At 44.8% G+C, this 22,087-nt stretch overlaps 1 non-coding gene and 1 pseudogene across 1 annotated transcript; one reads left to right on the forward strand and one right to left on the reverse strand.

The window, feature by feature from the left end:
* Nucleotides 1-13,115: 13,115 nt before the first annotated feature.
* Nucleotides 13,116-13,189, forward strand: Trnat-cgu (transfer RNA threonine (anticodon CGU)). Its single transcript has one exon. It is a non-coding gene; the product is annotated as a tRNA-Thr (tRNA).
* Nucleotides 13,190-16,225: 3,036 nt separating this feature from the next.
* On the reverse strand, nt 16,226-16,343 carry LOC126185980 (5S ribosomal RNA; annotated as a pseudogene).
* Between the last annotated feature and the right edge of the window lie 5,744 nt (nt 16,344-22,087).

Below are 22,087 nucleotides of genomic sequence, written 5' to 3' on the forward strand. Positions count from 1 at the left end.
ATGGCTCCACTTGGTCGAATTGTTCTTTTGTCGGCCGGCCGGTGTGGCCGAGCGGTTCTAGGCGCTACAGTCTGGAATCTCGCGACCGCTGCGGTCGCAGGTTCGAATCCTGCCTCTGGCATGGATGTGTGTGATGTCCTTAGGTTAGTTAGGTTTAAGTATTTCTAAGTTCTAGGGGACTGATGACCACAGAAGTTAAGTCCCATAGTGCTCAGAGCCATTTGACCCATTTTTTTTTGTTCTTTTATCAATAACGACCAGTTGTTTTCGACCAAGACAATGACTTCACATTCCAATGTAGCTACTTACTGAACTCTCACGATAACTGGCAAATTCATTTTGCACACTATTTTTCTGTGTGTCTTCCATTTCCTGTAAATCGCTCACATTCCATAGAATTCCAAAAACATACTTTCTTAGTTATATGTTTTAGCAACATTCAGTAGTAGAAATGTGCATCGAACGCTTTTCCCTATCCAGTTACCATCTTTCCTGTATGTCTGTGGGTTATTTAGTTGGTCTACGCACAACCAGTATTAACCGTTGTAGTGATTGTTTATTATTAATACAGTGTACAGGTTATTTTTTGAAGAGTTGCTTATCTTTCGTTAGTTTGTACCTTGACTCGTTCCAGACCCTCAAGTATCTCCTTGCTGCGACTAATAGGACACTATGGACGAATGAACGAATGAATGATAGTTACTTATAAGTTTGAAACAGTTCACGCCATGGGGGTAATTAGAAAGCGTCTTTTGGGGGTTCAAACGCCCCCCCCCCCCTATGATAACAAATCTTAAAAAAAGGGAGAAATCATCATAAAGTCGATTGCAATGTAATCCTCATTTCAAAATTACGGTGCTTTCAAACCGCGGCTATTGCCAGTGTAGCGTAGTGCTCCAGGGGAATACGTCAACGATGAGCTTGTATTGGCGACAAAATTGGCACCAGCGTGTGGACCGAACCACTAAGGGTTGTGGTTTTTCTGGAGCCCTAGAAAGTCAAGGTAGCTCGTGAGGGCTACCCTAATTGTCACAGTTACTGAGGCTGGTATCGTGAGAAGACATTCGTTCGCACGGCAGCAGCTTAGCACTATCGTTATCGTCACGGTTTCTGGAAACTGCAGAGATTCTTGTTATTATCGTGGTATTTTCTAAATGTTTATTTTAAGTAATGTTATCTAGGCGACAAGAACGGCGACCAGGCGCAATTCTAGGTTTACTTTTATTGTATTTAATTGAGATGTGTAGAACTGACCAATATGACGAAAAAGTGTATAATCAAAGAGCTGTAGAGTATCAAAGTACCCATTCAAAAAGTCTAAGAAAGTGATGGAGGCCCTAGTTGGTGAGTAAATATCGTCATTATGAATGTAATAGGAATCGTATGCCTCAACATAAAACTAAAGGACGACGGTAATTTTCGTGTGATGTATAACTGTCAAGTACAACAGCTCAATGAAACTTAGACCATATAGAGAAAGAACTGCTACGCTGTAGAACATAAAGTAACTGAAAGTAATACCTAATGATACAAGCAGAAATGACACAATAACTACACTGAAGTGACCGCGGCTCATGATGGTACCCCGGACATTACAAAAGGCGGGACACGGTTGTCAATAGCCTGTGTAATCACCAAGGATGGCAGTGTATTCTCTGCGACTTGATCCCATGCTAGCCAGGAGGTTGGTGAGTAGCTCTTGTGGTAGGGCGTTCCATTCTTCCACGAGCGCGGTCGACAACTGCAGGATAACACATGTGTACTTGCTGCAATACGTCTTCCCAGCGCGTCCCACATACGCTCGTTACGATTTAAATCGGGGGAACGGGCAAGTCAGCCCATTCAGCTCCTCCACCCGTGCCGTCCGATGCAGTCGCGCATTTCCATCCATAAAAATGAGATCAGGGAGCAATGCACCCCTGAAAAGACAACCGGTGAGGAGAACAGTGATAAAATGCCGTTGTCCCGTGATTGTATCGCGTTCAAAGAGTTAGAAGTCAGTATGTCTATGCAACATTATGCCTCCCCACAATATAAAACCAGCACCACCAGAACGATCATGTTCGACAATGCTGGACGTAGCCTTATATGGCAAGAAGTGGGAACACGTAATGTACCTAGTAACATTGCCGAACATGATCGTTTAGGTTCAAATGGTTCAAATGGCTCTGAGCACTATGGGACTTAACTTCTGAGGTCATCAGTCCCCTAGAACTTAGAACTACTTAAACCTAACTAACCTAAGGACATCACACACATCCACGCCTGAGGCGAGGCGGGATTCGAACCTGCGGCCGTAGCCGTCGCGCGGTTCCAGACTGTAGAGGATCGTTTATGTGGCACAGGTGTTATGTTCTACGGAGACATGGGCGTACTGACCTCCAAATCTTTGAACACGGTATAATTAGTTGAAGAGAAGTCGCATAAAAGAAATATCTTGAGAGATTTCTACAGCTTTTTGCATACCGGATACTCCAAACCGTCCGATAACATTATAAGGTTAATTCAAAAGCTGATAGCACATCTATAAAATCTCTTGATCCATATCTTTTACAAACCATCTTCTCAAGATCTAGTTATGTATTAGAAACAAAGGATCTCGGTCTTGAAGCTGAAATAATAGAAAGTCAGTTAACTGGCGTCTTTAGCTTTGAACGGTCTCCTATTTTTTGGACAAATGATCGTTAGAAGACGTAGCTTCAGTGACTCAGGACGTCACACTCAACAAGAATATGTCTGAAGGAAGGTGCGTCTCCACTTCATAAACTCCTGATTAATGCCATCCATGATTACTACAGAAGTTTGAACAATTCATATCCTAGCTTTGGGCTTTGTGACTGGCCTCATAACACATGTCAGGTAAGATATGCCGCGTGGGGTAGCCGCGCTGTCTAAGGGCGCCTTGCCACGGTTCGCGCGGCTTCCCCCCACGGAGATTCAAGTCCTCTTTCGGGCATGGTTCAAATGGCTCTGAGCACTGTGGGACTTAACTTCTTTGGTCATCAGTCCCCTAGAACTTAGAACTACTTAAACCTAACGAACCTAAGGACATCAAACACATCCATGCCCGAGGCAGTTTTCTTTGAAACTTTCAGCAACTGTATCATCTGAATTGGGAGGTCGGTAAAAGGATCCAATTATTATTTTATTCCGGTTGCCAACAATGACCTCTGACCATACTAACTCATATGAAGTATCTACTTCAATTTCGCGACAAGATAAACTACTTCAAACAGCAACAAACACGACACCGCCAACCGTGTTTAGCCTACCCTTTCGGAACACCGTTAAGTTCGGCCGAGCTTATCTCGAGCTTTAGTCAGCTTTCAGTGCCTATAACGGTTTGAGCATCAGTGCTTTCTGTTACCGTTTGGAGCTCTGGTACTTTCCCAACACAGCTACAACAGTTTGCAACTGTTATACCGATGGTTTCTGTATCTACGTTCTTCCTGTGTTCAGCCTGCACTCTTTGTGACTGAAGCCCTGCTTGTGTTTTCACGAGACCCTCTAACCTAAAAAACCGCCCAGTCTACGCCACACAGCCCCTGCTACCCGTGTAGCCTCCTCCTACGTACAGTGGACACCAGACCTATTCAGCGGAACCCGAAACCCAACCACCCTTTGGCGCAAGTCGAGGAATCTGCGGCCTACACGGTCGCAAAACCGCCTGAGCCTCTGATTCAGACCCACCACTCGGCTCTGTACCAGAGTTCCGCAATTGGTCCTGTCGACTATGCTGGAAATGGTCAACTCTGCTTTCATCTTGCAAAGCAAGACTGGCAGTCTTACCACTTCTGTTAGCCATTCGAAACCAGAGAGAATTTCTGCTGATCCAAAGTGACACACATCATTGGTACCGACATGAGCCTGCAGTTGACTGCAGCCTGTGTTCTTCATGGCATCTGGGAGGACCTGTTCCACATCTGGATTGACTCCATCCGGTATGCACACGGAGTGCACATTGGTTTTCTTTCGCTTTTTGGCAGCCATGTCCCTAAGGTGCCCCATAACACTCCTAACGTTGGAGCTCTCAACTATCAATAATCCCACCCACTTTGATTTTTCGGATCTTGGAGGGTGAGAGGTTTCCTCTGAAACAGGACAGGCGACAGCATCTGCCTCAGCGACAGTGTCAGCCCCAGACAGCATTTGGAACTTGTTTGTCATACAAACTGGGGAGGCCTTACGTGCGGCCGCCTGGAAAGTCTTTCACCGCTTGCTACGCCCTGGGGCGACCTCCCACTCGACAACAGGTGAGGGGTCAACCTCAGTGCGAGCAGTAACTGGCCTGGCCACCGGTGAGGTCCGATTGGAGGACTCTGACGTGTTGGACGTCCGTTGGATCCCCACGGCCGGCCCACAACAGTGGTGCCCATCCGCTGCAGCCTCAAGCTCTGTAACCGTAGCCATCACAGCCTGAAGCTGAGCTCGAAGTTTCATCAACTCGGTTCGCATCCGCTAACAGCAATCGCATTCCCTGTTCATATTAAAGACCGTGGAAAACTAAACCGTGCAGGTAAACGGACTATCGGCACGTACAACCTGACGAAAACGCAGGAACTGTGTCTAATAGATTAATACGCAGAGTTTCAAAAACCTAACTACCGAAGCACTCAGGTGAAACTAAATAATTCGTCCCTGATTAGGAACTTGTAATATGTCACAAAGTCGGTTTACTTTCCTACGCAAACGGAAACACGAGACCTGTGGCTATTACATATTAAATAAACATACAGAGACGGTAAAAGATAGTTGTGGATGACATTGGAGTTGTCATCCGATGATGGCCATGCGTGCTCGATTGGAGACTGATCTGGTGATGTAGCAGGCTAGATGTCGACACCCTGTAGAGCATGTTGAATTATAACATCCTTACATGGGTGGGCGTTATCTTGCTGGGAAACACTCTCAGAATGCTGTTCATGCATGGCAGCACAACACATCGAATCATCAGACTGACGTATAAATTTGGAGTCATGATTTGTGGGATAAACACGAGAGCGCTCCTGCTGTCACATGAGATCGCACCCCAGACCATAGCTCCACGTATAGATTCAGTGTGTTTAGCCCGAAGATAGGTTGGTTTCAGGGGTTCACCTGGTCTCCTTCTGACCAACATACGGCCATCACTGGTACTGACAAGGGAACCTCCCCATCACACCTCCCTCAGATTTAGTTATAAGTTGGCACAGTGGATAGGCCTTGAAAAACTGAACACAGATCAATCGAGAAAACAGGAAGATGTTGTGTGGAACTATGTAAAAATTAAGCAAAATATACAAACTGAGTAGTCCATGAGCAAGATACGCAACATCAAGGATAATGGTAACTCAGGAGTGCCGTGGTCCTGTGGTTAGCGTGAGCAGCTGTGGAACGAAAGGTCCTTGGTTCAAGTCTACCTTCGAGTGAAAAGTTTATTTTCGCAAAGTTATGATCTGTTCGTTCGTTCATTGGCGTCTCTGTTCACTGTAAGAAGTTTAGTGTCTGTGTTTTGCGACCGCACCGCAAAACCGTGCGATTAGTAGACGAAAGGACGTGCCTCTACAATGGGAACCGAAAACATTTGATCGCAAGGTCATAGATCAACCGATTCCTCCACAGGAAAACACGTCTGATATATTCTATACGACACTGGTGACGGCATGTGCGTCACGTAACAGGAATATGTTGTCGACCCACCTAACTTGTACACTTGGGGAATGGGTAAAAAGATTTTTCTACCTTGCCCGATTTAGGTTTTCTTGTGGATGTGATAATCACTCCCAAAAAAATTTATGAAAACGTCCCTGTGCTGTATCAAAACGTATGTTTTTAACGTTTTCAAGTTTTTCCGTGTGTAGACCGTCAAATCCTGCATATGCCCAAGCAATTCTGAACATGTCCTGGAATTTTGGAGAGCGAACTTTGATAATTGTGTGAAAATAAAAAATTAAAGTTTTAATTCGTGGGAAGACTTGAAGCAAGGACCTCTCATTCTGCAGTTGCTCACGCTAACCACGGGACCACTGCGGTGCTGAGCTCAGAAAGTCCTTGATGTTGCTTATGTTATCCATGGGCTACTCAGTTTGTATATTTTGCTTATTTTTTCATAGTTCCACACAACTTCTTCCTGTTTTCTCGATTGATCTGTGTTCAGTTTTCCTAGGCCTATCCACTGCGCCAACTTATAACTAAATCTGAGAGGGGTGCGATGGGGAGGTTCCCTTGTGAGACAAAACGGGCTCTCATCAGAAAACGTAACACATCTCCACTTCGCCTTCGAATGAGCTCTCGTTAGACACCACTGAAGCTGCAAACGGCGGTGGTTTGGGGTCAGTGGAATACACGTCACAGAGCGCCTAGTTAGGAGCTGTCTTTGAAGTAAACGATTTGTATCAGTTCGTTGTGTTACTGTGGTGCCAAGCGCCACTCAAATTGCTGCTACAGATGTGGTACGATGCGGCACAGCCATACGCTGAACACTGCGATGCCCCTCCCGCACACTTTATCTTAATATGGATACGTATTCGCCCATAACTGACCATGAGCGGTGATCGGACACGTAAATATTTGTGGGCAGACACTAGCGTATAGTAAGTAATCTGCATTCGCTTTACTGATCTCTCTCTAGAGTGCAGAGCTTGTATTTATCACACAAACAAAATTTTGTTTAAAGGAACCTTTTTTAGCTATCAAAATGTCATTAACATAGACTGTAATTTTATTAGTCAGATCTTGGCCTATTATTCTGTCGAATCCACATATGAATATGGTTACTGATATATTCAGGCAAACGGCGCTTTCTGTCAAATAAAAAAGCAGTATAATTTCTATGTTTCTTAGCCAGTGGTATTCACCTGTGCTCAGTTGTTAGGTCGAGACTGTACTAATACTTTATTCCATTAAACTTTTGAATTATTTCATCCAAACTATTATGTCTGTCACATTCCCGTTCAGTAATAGCGTTCAGCTTTCTCGCATCTAACACTACTCTCATCCCACCATCTTTCTTTCCAGTACACATGATAGGGTTATTATAATTGATGTTACTTCGTTCTGCCACTCCTAGTCTCTCCAACCTATCTAGTTCTTCAGCTAAAGTTTTTCGTTTGGTTACTGGGGTCTCACAAGGTTTTCTTTAAAAGGGTTCATGTGGTTTGATGTTTAACTTGCACTCCAATCCAGTCACTCTCCCTGCTCCCTCTGAAAAAACTTCCTCATTTTCTGTGAGTATTTGATACAATGCAGACTTTTACTCCTCGTAAGTTTCAGTAATTTCACTAAGTTTCTGCATAAGCATCTCTTCTTTGGTTTGGCGATCATTTTTACTTTTTATAGATTGCTTGTATTCTACACTGTTTTAGTAATCCCCACAGGGTGCTTCCATAACCATAAAACAGCCTAATGGTTTGGTATCATCAGTAACATGTCCCATAAAATTTACCTTCTGTTCCTTACCAAAATATTTGAAAGATATCAGAACCAGATCACAATTAAAACTAAATGGTTATCACTCATCCAATCTGCGCCGAGAATAATAATCACGTTTAAATTTTGGATCACTAAGAATATGCTCTCTAATCTACACTCCCCAATTTTGAATGACAAATACATTAGTTTCCGAAGGGGTAACTTAATTTTCCTGTAGCACTAATTATCTTTGAAACAGATACAGACATACCTGAAATTTTGTTTCCAAAGGCTAAATGTTTCCATAAACTCTCTGTAATGCCTGTTACCTCACTTCCTGTGTCTAGCAAGGTACACTCTTTAATCCCATGTAACTATTTCAATTATTGGTTGTCCCACTTGGATTGATTTTTCTACTTCCTCTTCCCTTAATAAGTCTTGTTTGGTTGCTTACTTAGTCGATTCCATTACAATACCATGAACTAATTTATTACTCTTATTGCTTCCTTTTGCCTACTTCACATTCATTTAGAGGTTTCTCATTTTCCATAGCAACCGAATTTACTCACCTCACCTGAACTAAATCATTGTTTTTGTCTGGAGTGGGGGAGGGGGCGGTGGCTCTTTTTCCCTCCTACATACACCTTTTGTGGTATACAACGTTTTTCCCTTTCTGTATTAACTTCTACTAATGCAGAAATATCATCCTCATTTACACTTCCCTCATCACTATTATCTTCACTATGCTTGTCCTCCCTGATTAAAAGAACGTGCACTTGGTCTTCTGGAGTTTCCTTCTCTGTAACTTTTATATTGTTTATCTTCTGGCGGGCGCTGATAACCTCGATTGTTGTGCGCCCTAAAACACTAATAATCATCATCACCATCATTATCATCTGGGTTTCCTCCAAGGTTACCTGCCTTGTATCTGATAGACATTCTGTTATCCCTTTACTACTGTCTGGACAAAGTATAGCTTCCCCGACTACTTGCAACTGTTCATATTCCAGTATTTCCTAACACATTTCTTTCTTCTCTTCGATACATTATATTCCTGTAACCCATCAGATATCAGTTCCCTATTATCATTTATATGTGCATTACATGTTTCAAGTTAATCAACAGTAGCACATGTAGTATTAACCTCATCATCCATTACCTCCCTATCACTGTCATTGTTTTCACTCTTATCACTAGAACTATCACTATCCTCTGTTTCTTCAATACAACTCTCATTGGGAATATTACTCTCAATATTGTCCTCTACATTGAAACTGCACCTTTCTTCTATATTCTCCTGCCTGTTCTTTACTTCTTCTCCCTTCTCCTTTCTATATTCAATTACATTTGCTCCTAAATTCCATAATGCACTAACCAAGTGATTATATTCTTCTGTTTGTACATTTCCAGCATTATTACTGGTTTCTCCAACCGCATCTGCTACTAGTTAACCAGTGCCACTATCCCCTACTTGCCATATGTATTTACAGGCCTCACTTACTACCTCATCTGGAACACTATCCATCCTCTTTAGCTTCATACTCCCCTGCAGGCAAAATAGCACCTATCTCTAAGCTTTTCTTACTTTATCATACTTCTATATTTCCTTTCATTTAACCATCTCAGGTAAACCCTGCACACATTCTAATTTAGAGTCCCAAAAAAAGTCGTGGTGTATTGTAGCAATTAATGAGTACCTCAGCAGCGGGCTGAGCAGATACTACAGCACACACACAAATTATTAGGAATTTATTAAAGCTTGAGCGGGGTAAATAATAAACGTTGTAAACAATTATAGTCCACACAGATGACAGGCACTGAATGCTGTCGCTGTCTTCTAAAATTAGCATTTCGTTCGTTGCAGAATTATAGCACCACTTCAGATTACAATAGTCTAACTGGATAAACGTTCTGAATAACTGCTCAACTTGCAAGCAGCCGGATCTGTTCTATGACGATACTGTAATCGTTAGCGATATTACAAGTGGTCACTGATTATATACAGATCGGGTGATTGTGTAGCGTCAGTGCGATTACACGGAGACTGGGCTGAGCGACACAGCGTTCGGACATAAATAGCTTTCTGGTTACGGCGGCGGAAACATGAGGGCGTGTCTACGCCGACGTCTACTACTCGTTGCGCCTTCTGGCAGCGACTGTCTTTACTTGTGGCACCGTTTGGGGTACCAACTTCTGCATGAGACCTCGTTCTGTGGACGACACCACGAAAGTTACAAAAATACACGGTGTATTTTACGTGCATTTCTGTAAAAATTTGATTACGATATTTTCAGTTATCCCTAATATGACCCCGTTACTTTTTTACAGTCATTCTTCAACTTACGTGCAAAATAGTAAGTACGTCAATTTTTTAGAAGACGGTGGCATTATACAGGGCTATTACAAATGATTGAAGCGATTTCATAAATTCATTGTAGCTCCATTCATTGACATATGGTCACGACACACTACAGATACGTAGAAAAACTCATAAAGTTTTGTTCGGCTGAAGCCGCACTTCAGGTTTCTGCCGCCAGAGCGCTCGAGAGCGCAATGAGACAAAATGGCGACAGGAGCCGAGAAAGCGTATGTCGTGCTTGAAATGCACTCACATCAGTCAGTCATAATAGTGCAAAGACACTTCAGGACGAAGTTCAACAAAGATCCACCAACTGCTAACTCCATTCGGCGATGGTATGCGCAGTTTAAAGCTTCTGGATGCCGCTGTAAGTGGAAATCAATGGGTCGGCCTGCAGTGAGCGAAGAAACGGTTGAACGCGGGCGGGCAAGTTTCACGCGTAGCCCGCGGAAGTCGACGAATAAAGCAAGCAGGGAGCTAAACGTACCACAGCCGACGGTTTGGAAAATCTTACGGAAAAGGCTAAAGCAGAAGCCTTACCGTTTACAATTGCTACAAGCCCTGACACCCGATGGCAAAGTCAAACGCTTTGAATTTTCGGCGCGGTTGCAACAGCTCATTGAAGAGGATGCGTTCAGTGCGAAACTTGTTTTCAGTGATGAAGCAACATTTTTTCTTAATGGTGAAGTGAACAGACAAAATGTGCGAATCTGGGCGGTAGAGAATCCTCACACATTCGTGCAGCAAATTCGCAATTCACCAAAAGTTAACGTGTTTTGTGCAATCTCACGGTTTAAAGTTCACGGCCCCTTTTTCTTCTGCGAAAAAAACGTTACAGGACACGTGTATCTGGACATGCTGGAAAATTGGCTCATGCCACAACTGGAGACCGACAGCGCCGACTTCATCTTTCAACAGGATGGTGCTCCACCGCACTTCCATCATGATGTTCGGCACTTCTTAAACAGGAGATTGGAAAACCGATGGATCGGTCGTGGTGGAGATCATGATCAGCAATTCATGTCATGGCCTCCACGCTCTCCCGACTTAACCCCATGCGATTTCTTTCTGTGGGGTTATGTGAAAGATTCAGTGTTTTAACCTCCTCTACCAAGAAACGTGCCAGAACTGCGAGCTCGCATCAACGATACTTTCGAACTCATTGATGGGGACATGCTGCGCCGAGTGTGGGAGGAACTTGATTATCGGCTTGATGTCTGCCGAATCACTACAGGGGCACACATCGAACATTTGTGAATGCCTAAAAAAACTTTTTGAGTTTTTGTATGTGTGTGCAAAACATTGTGAAAATATCTCAAATAATAAAGTTATTGTAGAGCTGTGAAAGCGCTTCAATCACTTGTAATAACCCTGTATTTAGCGTTCCTCCACTGTTATGTAGAAACAATATTTGGACCAAAGCTGATGTGATCACAAATAACTAAGTTTTTATGTGAGGGGGCGGTGTTACATTTAAGTCCTGTGTGAACAGTTAGACATCTGAAATCTTCTTTTTTCTCTTGACCCTGTCCCGTGTCATCAAGGGATCGACGTGTTATCCTGGATTTGGCAACGTTAATGGCAGAGGATGGCGGGATGCCTTTCCTGTCGACATCCATTCCTTCCAAGGACGGACTGTGTGTACTTCACCTGTCTGCATCTAGTATTATCCCATGTGAAAATGCGAGAATGTTCTCGAAATGTTTGCGAATCGTGTAACCGGGACGGGACGTGGATACCAGCCCGGTATTCAGCTAGTCCTACGTCGATAACCGAGTGGACACTACATCCAGGCTAGCTGGCACGGCCTTTGTGGTGTCACCGCCAGACACCACTCTTGCTAGGTGGTAGCCTTTAAATCGGCCGCGGTCCGTTAGTATACGTCGGATCCGCGTGTCGCCACTGTCAGTTATTGCAGACCGAGCGCCGCCACACGGCAGGTCTAGAGAGACGTCCTAGCACTCGCCCCAGTTGTACAGCCGACTTTGCTAGCGAAGCTAAACTGACAAATACGCTCTCATTTGCCGAGACGATAGTTAGCATAGCCTTCAGCTACGTCATTTGCTACGACCTAGCAAGGCGCCATTACCAGTTTATATTGAGATTGTTATTAATGTATCAACAAGAGCGATGTTCTCCAATAATGGATTAAAGTTAAGTATTACATCAACTACGTACTTTATTTATTAGACTCAACTCCTTTAATTGTTCCAGACCTCACGCCAGTCTGCGTGAGCTTAAACGCGTGCCTTTCGGCATCCTCGCATAGTGACTCGGCTGTCTTGCCAAGTCACAACAGCCTTCGTCGTTAGTCCGCCGGACGGATTCGATCTGTAGCCGGTGCAGTTCTACGAATCCCGGAAGCGGTGTGCTAACGCACGCAGCCATCACATAACTGACAAGTAATCAAGCAGCCGTGTCGAAATATCGTGCAAGCATATTTAAAACATGTTCAGGCTGTAACAGAACTTTCTAAACTTACCATGACAATAACAGCAAGGTTTACAGTACAATGTAGTACTATATTTGGCATCTACGAGTAATAAGCGCCGTACGAAAGTACCAAATAAGTTATCAATGATGTTATTTAAGATCCTGTCTGAAAACCTGTTCTTACATAGTTCCTCCGAAATTAGGTACTCACTATTTTTTACTCTTTAGCTGTCCACGTATTTTTGTTTTCTGGTGGAAAACGTAAAACAACCACTTGCAAGACACTAAGTTAGCGATATTTTGATGAGTTTTGATTTGATCGTGTTTATAAAATTACTTTTTTGATCCTAAATACTTGTGCAGACATTCCGTAAACATGACCCAGATTACAGGAGCAGGACGGTGATCACGGTACAGACCGACTGCTGCTAGCTTCTGCAGTAATGGTTTAAATAATAACTGTCATCTTTTAATGACGCGGTTATTTACACGATGAGATAATTACAGTTAGATTAGCTTTGACGTTCATATTCCCAAGCCACACGGCAGTAATTATCGCATTTGCTCATAAAAGCCCAAAACCGCTTATCAAATAGTCCTTTAAATCTTGTACATAAATAAAATACATTGGCATTCAGTTTGCACGAACTACTTATTTTGCCTTGCATTTCTTTTTATTGGACATGTCCGAAAGAACAGATACCATCTTAGTATATATATAGTTAAGGCTCACTGGCCACTTGACCATCTTCTTCTTCTTCTATGCGAATGCGCAAACAGTACCCGAACTCGTACGGGAATCGTCAACGCGCCGCGAGTAATGAGTATAATGGGCGGAGGCACTACGAATGTAGTGCAGGACAATACGTTGAGAATGTGGGTTTAGCGGGAGGTGTGCCAGAGATAAATCCCTGCAGTCGCGCTATCCTCTGTGTCCTCGGTGGCTCAGATGGATAGAGCGTCTGCCACGTAAGCAGGAAATCCCGGGTTCGAGTCCCGGTCGGGGCACACATTTTCATCTGTCCCCGTTGACGTATATCAATGCCTGTAAGCAGCTAAGGGTGTTCATTTCATTGTAATTTCATTCTAACGAGCTGCATGGTCACCGATGGTATCTGTTCTTTCGGACATGTCCGAAAGAACAGATACCATCTTAGTATATACACTCCTGGAAATTGAAATAAGAACACCGTGAATTCATTGTCCCAGGAAGAGGAAACTTTATTGACACATTCCTGGGGTCAGATACATCACATGATCACACTGACAGAACCACAGGCACATAGACGCAGGCAACAGAGCATGCACAATGTCGGCACTAGTACAGTGTATATCCACCTTTCGCAGCAATGCAGGCTGCTATTCTCCCATGGAGACGATCGTAGAGATGCTGGATGTAGTCCTGTGGAACGGCTTGCCATGCCATTTCCACCTGGCGCCTCAGTTGGACCAGCGTTCGTGCTGAACGTGCAGACCGCGTGAGACGACGCTTCATCCAGTCCCAAACATGCTCAATGGGGGACAGATCCGGAGATCTTGCTGGCCAGGGTAGTTGACTTACACCTTCTAGAGCACGTTGGGTGGCACGGGATACATGCGGACGTGCATTGTCCTGTTGGAACAGCAAGTTCCCTTGCCGGTCTAGGAATGGTAGAACGATGGGTTCGATGACGGTTTGGATGTACCGTGCACTATTCAGTGTCCCCTCGACGATCACCAGTGGTGTACGGCCAGTGTAGGAGATCGCTCCCCACACCATGATGCCGGGTGTTGGCCCTGTGTGCCTCGGTCGTATGCAGTCCTGATTGTGGCGCTCACCTGCACGGCGCCAAACACGCATACGACCATCATTGGCACCAAGGCAGAAGCGACTCTCATCGCTGAAGACGACACGTCTCCATTCGTCCCTCCATTCACGCCTGTCGCGACACCACTGGAGGCGGGCTGCACGATGTTGGGGCGTGAGCGGAAGACGGCCTAACGGTGTGCGGGACAGTAGCCCAGATTCATGGAGACGGTTGCGAATGGTCCTCGCCGATACCCCAGGAGCAACAGTGTCCCTAATTTGCTGGGAAGTGGCGGTGCGGTCCCCTACGGCACTGCGTAGGATCCTACGGTCTTGGCGTGCATCCGTGCGTCGCTGCGGTCCGGTCCCAGGTCGACGGGCACGTGCACCTTCCGCCGACCACTGGCGACAACATCGATGTACTGTGGAGACCTCACGCCCCACGTGTTGAGCAATTCGGCGGTACGTTCACTCGGCCTCCCGCATGCCCACTATACGCCCTCGCTCAAAGTCCGTCAACTGCACATACGGTTCACGTCCACGCTGTCGCGGCATGCTACCAGTGTTAAAGACTGCGATGGAGCTCCGTATGCCACGGCAAACTGGCTGACACTGACGGCGGCGGTGCACAAATGTTGCGCAGCTAGCGCCATTCGACGGCCAACACCGCGGTTCCTGGTGTGTCCGCTGTGCCGTGCGTGTGATCATTGCTTGTACAGCCCTCTCGCAGTGTCCGGAGCAAGTATGGTGGGTCTGACACACCGGTGTCAATGTGTTCTTTTTTCCATTTCCAGGAGTGTATATACTTAAACCTAACTAACCTAAGGACATTACACACATCCATACCCGAGGACGGATTCGAATCTGCGACCATAGCAGCAGCGCGGTTCCGGACTGAAGCGCCTAGAACCGCTCGACCACAGCGGCCGGCATTTGTGGCTGGTTGCTGTCTCAACACCATCTTCATTTACTAGAGTTACTTGGAAAGTATGTTCCGATTGGTCACAAAATGGAAGCCACTTTGAAATTCCCGTGAAGTTCTGCACAGCTGTGTTGGATGGTGTGTCTAGTACGTCTGTCGATAGCGTCAGGTCTCTCTTTTCTGTTGTGAGCGCACAGTGAGCATGTAAAGATGCCTAGAAAACAGCGTAGCCAGCCAACTACGGGGGTCTGGTGAGAAATTTCGCCTGAAGCTATGCAGTTCACATAGCATAACTGCCATGCGTTTCCTTCTTCAAGCCAATTCTCAGCCGAATTTTGCACGGGCAATGAAGATGCTCCTGCAGCGTTTCCAAGGGAAAGTGTTTTATCACCCGCAATACAGAGCGTAATTGGCTCCGTCTGGGTTTCATCTCTGCTCACATGAACCGTTGGCTACGAAGACAACATTCTGACACAGACAATCAGCTGTAGACCAGTGTAGAAAGTTGGCGGAAAGCACTGGCTACTGCATTCAATGACGAAGATATTGGAAAGTTGGTACAGCGCTACGGCAGATATCTAAGTCGGAGCGGTGACTACGTAGAGACGTAGTTGTAAGGTATAGCTAACTATTGCAAACGAAACATTTTGGTTTTCACAATGGTTTCCATTTCGCGACCAATCGGAACTTACTTTCCGAACATCCCTCGTATTTGTGCAAGCGAGTTTTTTCATTTCGTTGCCTGAGTTCATTTGTGATATACCTTCACACTTGAGTCACATACTTTTATGACATAAATGGGGCTATTAATTCGACTTTATTTAAGGGTTTGGTTTTAGTAATTTTCTGTGTTATGTTCCGTAACGAATTTGACATTGAATTTCTACGACTTCCAACTACGGTGTTATACAGATTCTTCGTTCCGGGGCTAGAAAACCTTGTAATTATTGCCTTCACGTTATACTTTGTAAAGTAATTTAGAATCTGCAGTGGACTAGATAGCAATGGAATGTCGCGAAACCTAAAGAAGAAACAACCCTTGGAACGAAAAAAACGAAGTAGAGAAGAACGGGTTTCAGCGTCCCATTGACATTAAAAACAGGAGTACCTCGTACTGATCAAGGTTGGTATAGGAAATCGACCATAAATTTTCTAGTTGTTTAACTGAATGAAGCACTCCGTCTTCAGGCCTCCTCAGTGGAGGATGCGGATAGGAGGGGAGTGGGGTCAGCACACCGCTTTCCCGGTCGTAAGATGGTATTCTTGACCGAAGCCGCTACTATACGGTCGAGTAGCTCCTCAATTGGTATCACGAGGCGGAGTGCACAGCGAATAATGGCAACAGCGCACGGAGGCCTGGATGGTCACCCATCCAAGTGCCGACCACACCCGACGGCGCTTAACTTCGGTGATCTCACGGGAACCGGTGTATCCACTGCGGCAAGGCCGTTGCCGCTTTTAACTGAATGAACTGCAGAAAACGATCATTTTTGGCCATGTGGTATAATAGGATAAGGATGTGTGTTAAGTGACTTCCCCACTGACCACCTCTCTCAGTGATAAGAGTCTCCGTCAACGTCATTCGATAGCATAGGAGAATTCGCGCCGTATACGCAGAAGCAGCAAGGTTAGCTTCATGTAGTGCACTAAAGTTGAACTACTCTAACTGCACTGAAATAAGTAACATAATAATCGTGTCAGTAGCAGAAAGTGGCTTGCAGGAGAGAACAAGACTAGCAACGTGTGCTAAAAATAGAAAAAGAGGTTGTATTTCCATATTACACTTCGCAACAGTTTTTGTAAAACAGTTTGACTCCTTTTATCTTGTCTTTACTGTTCACAAACATGAAGTGAATAAAATAGAGGCGAAATGTTCAGCAAAAACTCTTATCTTTGGGAGAAATTTAAATAAAAGGTGCTGCTTTACACTCATGAGCAGCTGCCGTTGTGATCGCTGTTGCGTTGGAGAGGGAGGGCTCATATCAGCATAGATGGGCGTGTCGTGTGACTGGGATGTCGTCAGACCTTGTCCTGACCACGCACGAGGTGGGCCAGGCGACCAATATCAGCTCATTTGATGTGGCCAAATGGTGGGAGCGCGACTCACGAATCACGCCATTTCCGAGCTGAGGCAGGCTCTGGGCTTCTCGCGTGTAGCGGAATCAAGGTCGTAGAGAAGTACCTCGATTATGGGGAAACCGCCACTGTAAGAATCAACTGTCGAGGGCATTTGTGACTCAGGCCGCCGCCAGTTATAATATTTCGGACGTTGATGCAGTAGTTCTCACTTTTACGACCGATCATGGCAATTTCAGTGGAACTGCAGCCACAGGATGGTGTTATTTGCCTTACAAATGACGGGAAGATCCCAGATGATGGCAACAGCTAGTGCTAAGGTAAAATGGTGGTAAAAAAATCAAGACCGCATAACTGGCATACCTATTCTACGTTACGATGAAAACGGCGGGAAAATGAAATGCAACTATTATCGTTAAGCTAAATTGGCAACCGTGGTGGACAGGTAGTTCCCTTCATCATGTTTCAACTAATTTACCCTGAGTCTTTCATGCTCTACAGGTTTCAACAAACGATTCTACGTCAGTTCAAGCTTACAGACCGTTTCCACCTCTCTTCATACTCCTTACTTTTCCAGGTTTCACATGTTCCACAGATTTGCAGGTTAAGGTGAGTATTGGATTTTTAATACCTCATCTTGTATCAGTGTGTAGGAAATGTAGCATATCTTGAAAATCTTTTCGGGTTTGCTGCCGGATCCTAAAATCAACTTGACTCGATATTTCGGCGATCCAACTGTTCGCCATCTTCAGGAATGCTGCTTCTGCTGATGAGTCCCGCTGAGAACTGACGCAAGATTGCAATTCAACGTCCTATATAGGCCACCGTTCAGTACACGGCGCATGCGCCGCCCATCACGGTTTCTACCTTTCAAAACAGGGAGGTGGCGCCGCCCTTGGTGAAACATTGCTGGCAGCGATATATCGCAATCCATGCCGAACCGAAGAACGTTCAGTTTTGATGCGAGATAATACGGGATTCCACGTTTTGCTAAGAGGAAACCCATTGTCTCTGTTGATTAAATTATCAGCTAACCTAATTTCAATCGCCTCTTTATAGACACTATCCCAAAATCCGGAAATGTTGGCAATCACAACAGTTTCCTCAAATTTCATTTTGTGCCCCTCATTTAGGCAGTGTTCTGCTACGGCCGATTTTTCCGGCTGTTGTAGCCTCGTGTGACGGCGATGTTCCACACACCTGTCATGCACTGTGCGAATAGAACGGCCAACGGAAGCTTTCCCACATTGACACGGGATTTTATACACTCCGCGTTTCCTAAGTCCCAAATCATCCTTCACAGAGCCGAGAAGAGCCCTAATCTTAGAAGGTGGACGAAACACACTCTTAATGTTAAAATTCCTTAAAATTCGTCCAATCTTAAACGATAAGCCTCCAGCATAAGGAAGAAAGGCCACAGACCTATGTTCCTCTTCGTACGCCTCCGGAGATGGTCCAAATTCCATAGCCCGACGAATCTGTTTCTCTGTATATCCATTTTCCTTAAAAACAGTCATCAAATGCTCAAGTTCTTGGGTTAAGCTGTCTGTGTCGGAAATGGCATAGGCTCTCCGTACCAAAGTCCTAAGGACGCCACTACGTTGATGTGGTGGATGAAAACTCTTAGGGTGCAGATACCGATCTGTATGTGTCGGCTTTCGGTGAACACTGTGTCCCAAAGTTCCATCTGGCTTTTTATAAACCATTACGTCTAAAAATGGAAGCATCCCATCATTTTCAACCTCCATAGTAAATTTGATATGGGGATGAAGACAATTGAAGTGGTCCAAAAATCTGTTAAGAGCATCACGTCCATGCGGCCAGACGAAGAATGTATCGTCCCCGTATCTCCAAAAGCACGTTGGTTGCAAAGCTGAAGTCCTGAGTGCCATGGCCTCGAAGTCCTCCATAAATAAATTGGCGACTATGGGTGACAAAGGACTACCCATAGCCACTCCGTCATTCTGTTCAAAAATGTTACCGTTAAATAAAAAATACGTGGAGGTCAGCACATGACGACAAAGCTTCACCAGCTCTTCATCCAGTCTTTCACTGATCAAGCTAAGGGACTCTTCCAGAGGAACTCGTGTAAATAGAGAGACCACATCGAAACTCACTAACAGATCTGAAGGACTCAACTTCAAAGATCCCAATCGTCGAATAAAATCCACGGAACTAGATATATGGTGCTCACACTTGCCAACAAATGGACTGAGGACAGATGATAAGTACTTTGCCAGGTTATAAGTTGGTGCACCCAAATTACGAACAATAGGGCGTAGAGGAACCCCTTCCTTATGCAACTTAGGCAGGCCATACAACCTAAGTGGAACGGCAGCACCAGGATGAAGTTTTTTACGTAAATCATCTGACAACGAACTCTTTTTCAACAGTGAAAGTGTCTTACGTTTGATCCTTTCTGTGGGGTCATTAGATAGTCTTCTGTACGCCGTGTCGTTGAGAAGTGAATCCATTTTTAGGACATAATCATCCCGCGTCATTACGACTGTGGCATTCCCCTTGTCAGCTGGTAAAACTACTACTTCGTCATCATTCTTAAGGGAACGAATGGCTGCCCTCTCTGCGGAAGAGATGTTATCCCGCGGTGGTCGAGCCCGACGTAATGTATGCGACACTTCTTGCCTTATTTCCTCTGCTTGATCTTCGGGTAGGCTGTGTACTGCTTGTTCTACAGAGCATATGAACTCTGTGATAGGAAGTCTCTTGGGAGTGGGCGAAAAATTTAAACCTTTCTCCAATATCGACACTGTGGGCCCATCCAACGCCTTGTTAGAAAGATTAATCACAGTACGCCGACGTTTATCCACTTGTGATGCTGCAGAACGAGAAAGAAGCCGTTCAAATTTCGAGGATTGTCTGGTAACGGCGCTCCTATGTGTCCAATCTGATAGCGCCCACGTGGAATCATCAACCCACTGCCAAACATCCCTTGAAAACTGCGAGGACAAGTTCAAATGTAAATAAAATAAATCTTTGGAAACAATATCCAGCTGTCTACGGGTAAAACGAATGCGTTCTCTTAAAAGTGCTTGGCTTGCACGTTCCTTAATCCTATTGGCTCTCTTACTATTAATAAAATGAATAAATCTGGCGAAATTAGGAATAATACCTTCGTCATGGCATCTCAGCAAGAAGGCGAGTGTACTCAACAGCTTTCCTTTCTTCCTCCGAAGTTTATCTAACTTCTGTATAAGTTTCACCATATCCTCCCCGTAGAGGTACTTGATGTGATTACGTAAGCTTTCCCGGCGTAATAAGTCTTGAAAATCTTTTCGGGTTTGCTGCCGGATCCTAAAATCAACTTGACTCGATATTTCGGCGATCCAACTGTTCGCCATCTTCAGGAATGCTGCTTCTGCTGATGAGTCCCGCTGAGAACTGACGCAAGATTGCAATTCAACGTCCTATATAGGCCACCGTTCAGTACACGGCGCATGCGCCGCCCATCACGGTTTCTACCTTTCAAAACAGGGAGGTGGCGCCGCCCTTGGTGAAACATTGCTGGCAGCGATATATCGCAATCCATGCCGAACCGAAGAACGTTCAGTTTTGATGCGAGATAATACGGGATTCCACGTTTTGCTAAGAGGAAACCCATTGTCTCTGTTGATTAAATTATCAGCTAACCTAATTTCAATCGCCTCTTTATAGACACTATCCCAAAATCCGGAAATGTTGGCAATCACAACAGTTTCCTCAAATTTCATTTTGTGTCCCTCATTTAGGCAGTGTTCTGCTACGGCCGATTTTTCCGGCTGTTGTAGCCTCGTGTGACGGCGATGTTCCACACACCTGTCATGCACTGTGCGAATAGAACGGCCAACGTAAGCTTTCCCACATTGACACGGGATTTTATACACTCCGCGTTTCCTAAGTCCCAAATCATCCTTCACAGAGCCGAGAAGAGCCCTAATCTTAGAAGGTGGACGAAACACACTCTTAATGTTAAAATTCCTTAAAATTCGTCCAATCTTAAACGATAAGCCTCCAGCATAAGGAAGAAAGGCCACAGACCTATGTTCCTCTTCGTACGCCTCCAGAGATGGTCCAAATTCCATAGCCCGACGAATCTGTTTCTCTGTATATCCATTTTCCTTAAAAACAGTCATCAAATGCTCAAGTTCTTGGGTTAAGCTGTCTGTGTCGGAAATGGCATAGGCTCTCCGTACCAAAGTCCTAAGGACGCCACTACGTTGATGTGGTGGATGAAAACTCTTAGGGTGCAGATACCAATCTGTATGTGTCGGCTTTCGGTGAACACTGTGTCCCAAAGTTCCATCTGGCTTTTTATAAACCATTACGTCTAAAAATGGAAGCATCCCATCATTTTCAACCTCCATAGTAAATTTGATATGGGGATGAAGACAATTGAAGTGGTCCAAAAATCTGTTAAGAGCATCACGTCCATGCGGCCAGACGAAGAATGTATCGTCCACGTATCTCCAAAAGCACGTTGGTTGCAAAGCTGAAGTCCTGAGTGCCATGGCCTCGAAGTCCTCCATAAATAAATTGGCGACTATGGGTGACAAAGGACTACCCATAGCCACTCCGTCATTCTGTTCAAAAATGTTACCGTTAAATAAAAAATACGTGGAGGTCAGCACATGACGACAAAGCTTCACCAGCTCTTCATCCAGTCTTTCACTGATCAAGCTAAGGGACTCTTCCAGAGGAACTCGTGTAAATAGAGAGACCACATCGAAACTCACTAACAGATCTGAAGGACTCAACTTCAAAGATCCCAATCGTCGAATAAAATCCACGGAACTAGATATATGGTGCTCACACTTGCCAACAAATGGACTGAGGACAGATGATAAGTACTTTGCCAGGTTATAAGTTGGTGCACCCAAATTACTAACAATAGGGCGTAGAGGAACCCCTTCCTTATGCAACTTAGGCAGGCCATACAACCTAAGTGGAACGGCAGCACCAGGATGAAGTTTTTTACGTAAATCATCTGACAACGAACTCTTTTTCAACAGTGAAAGTGTCTTACGTTTGATCCTTTCTGTGGGGTCATTAGATAGTCTTCTGTACGCCGTGTCGTTGAGAAGTGAATCCATTTTTAGGACATAATCATCCCGCGTCATTACGACTG

This window comes from Schistocerca cancellata, chromosome 4 (genome assembly GCF_023864275.1).
Source record: "Schistocerca cancellata isolate TAMUIC-IGC-003103 chromosome 4, iqSchCanc2.1, whole genome shotgun sequence".
Classification (NCBI taxonomy): domain Eukaryota; kingdom Metazoa; phylum Arthropoda; class Insecta; order Orthoptera; family Acrididae; genus Schistocerca; species Schistocerca cancellata.